This window comes from Echinops telfairi, unplaced genomic scaffold (assembly GCF_000313985.2).
Source record: "Echinops telfairi isolate 266 unplaced genomic scaffold, ASM31398v2 ScPeMD7_7458;HRSCAF=8496, whole genome shotgun sequence".
Classification (NCBI taxonomy): Eukaryota; Metazoa; Chordata; class Mammalia; order Afrosoricida; family Tenrecidae; genus Echinops; species Echinops telfairi.
The window spans coordinates 703,385-706,152 of NW_022111358.1; positions in this window are offsets into that span (position 1 = coordinate 703,385).

Genomic DNA, 2,768 nt, shown 5'->3' on the forward strand with positions numbered 1-2,768 from the left:
CAAGACTGAGGATGTGGGAGACTCCGTTCCCCAAGCCCCTCACTCCCATGTACCTAGGTCCTCAACTTTGCTGAGGTTGGGGGTTCTGGGATCTTCAGGGGGAGCCAGGACAGGCCCTGGAGTGGTTAGGGGACCCAGTTCTTAGGGAATGTGGCCCCACCACTGGCCAGGTGGCACTACCTTGAAGGCAGAGTGCCCGAGATTTTCAAGGACTGACTCCTTGTCCCCAACCCATATCCCCAGGAGAATCATGAGCTAGAGGAGGGGGGGAGAGGATCATTATTTTTCTTAAAACAAGTGCTTACTTGCCCAATGATTCCCAGGAAAACTCAACTCATTCTCTCTGCTTCACCAACATTCCTCGGGACCTCTTCCCTGACAGGGAGAAACCCTGCCCTCAAGAAGCTATGGCTCAGAGCACAGACCAGGCACACTCATGCATGAGCACACAGGCAGACAAACACACACACATTCAGAGCCAGGTGTGATACACAGCAGAATGTGGTGTGGGAGCTGCCACCTCTATTCCCACAAACTGCCTGGGGAACAGAGGTCGGAGAGCAACTCCAGATGTGAATAGGCTTGGAGGGAAGGTAGCCTTTCAGCAGGGCCCTGAAGGTCAGGTTGCCTGGGGTAGGGCACATTAAGTAAAGGGGATGTCTGCCAGTACAGGTAAAGTTTGTCGGGGGAGCAATCAATGTGTAGAACCTAGAAGAGGGAGAGACCAGACTGCCAATTCTGGTTGCTTTTCACGTTGTGAAGGTCCTTCAGTACCAGGGCCAGTACTCACTAGGTGTTCCTCATTACCAGGCAATGTACTGGTCTGATGCCCCAAACCTCTTTGAGCCTCTGTTTCCTCCTCTATGGTGAGGAAATAATCCTAGCACCTCCAGTGTAGGGTGTATGTAAAATTAAATGAGTTAATATGTGCAAAATGTGTAGAGGAGTGTTAGTCATTTGATATTGTCATTATAAATTATAATATTATAATAATTCTTTGTAGATTCTATTCTACGATAAAATCATTATTTGGTTGCATATACTTATCATTATTTATAAATAGGCCTATTAATACCACATAGTAAGGTATAGTATCTTATTAATAATTATCCTATTACAGGAACATATTACTATCATAAATCATTTTAACTGCATGTCTGAGGTAGGGTTCTGGAGATCCTGCACCCCTCCCCCATCTTACCCCAAGTCTACAGAGCACAAAGACTAAAATAATTCAAGTATATATTAGTTAATGTATTTATCTGTTTATTCACTTCTTCTCTGCTGTCCTATCTAATACAACTGTCCTGACTAGAAGAATGGAATAAAAACAAGTTTAACGGTTTCCTTAAAAGGAGAAGGCATACTGATGTGGGCATTGAGCATTCAGCACAGTACAAAAATATTTATTGATTTTTTATAAATATTGACCATTCCAAACAAAAGAAACAAGAAGGGTAAACTCAAAACTGCACTAAGAGAAATGGGCAAGAGGTGGGAGTCGTGAACACTGGGAACTCTGAGCCACAGAAAGCGAGAGGCCCAAGCATCTAGCTCCTCTCCAGTCTAGAAGAGAGATGGGGCAGCAGAGACCAGAAAAGACATGGGCAGGATGAAGGAAGGGCCGTAAGGAAGGCTTTCAAAAGGAGCTTTCAGACTTTAGGTTAGCAGAGCTTTCTCCATGATGAACCATGTATGCATAAACACAACATAGAAAGGAGAAAGAATAAGCTTCTGTCCTGCCTTCCCCGCCCGACCCCACCCCCCTTCCTATGGTAGTGTCTCAGAGCTCTCTACAGAGGTCCATGGAGCAGAGTTTGAGAACCACTGATTGAACTGGTGCTAAAGGCCCCTCTAAGCCCTGTGCTGTGCTATGATTCTGTACTTCCTGTGGTTCTTTCAACCCAAGGAGCTCTAGTGGTGTCGTGGGTTTCACATTGGCCTGCAAACCACAAGGTCGGCAGTTCAAATCAACCAGCTGTTCCTTGGGAGATCGAGGATGAAGCTTTCTGCTCCCATAAAAACGTACAAAAACCCACAGGAGCAATTCTACCCATGCCCTATAGGGTGACCGTGAGTTAGGATTGAGTTGGTGGCTGTGAGTTTGGTTTGGGTGTGATTGCAAATCAAAGAGGTAGAGTTTTTCCAGCCAAATATGTGTGTGGCCACCTGGAAGCTGCAGAGAAGTTCCTGGGTGGTGTAAATAACGGAATGCTGAGCTACTTACCAAATGGATAACCGTCCAAACCCACTCAAAGACGCCCAGAAGAAAGACCGACTTCCAAGAGGTCAGCACCCTGCAAAGTTCTCCGACACACAGGGGCTTCGCAATTATTTGGAGTTGATTTGTTGACAGCTGCTACTGGTAGAATATGGAGTTGGGAGATAAGTACAGTCTCCCACTTTCTGAGTCAGCCATAGACAGACAGCTGGGAAGGAAGTGGGCATTCAGAAGGTCCAAGGAGACCAGAAAGGGGGCGGGAGGCAGGTTGTTTTCAGGGGTCAGGAGCCCAGGCCTCAGAGAGTCAAAATAGTGACAGGGTCAAAAGTCCCTGGGCCTGGCACCTTCTCTGTGCTTGGGAACTTACACACATTTCTTTCCATCCTCGGCTCCCCTCAGGGAAAAATATATTTAAGTTCCAGGCACTTGAGATGCATGTCAAAAGTGCTTGGAGCTGGATCTTTAAACTGGGAATGCAGTGTTACAGGTGCACCCCGTCCCCTTTGGTGACGGGTTGGTGTTTTTTGAAAGGACAGTTTTAGTTGTC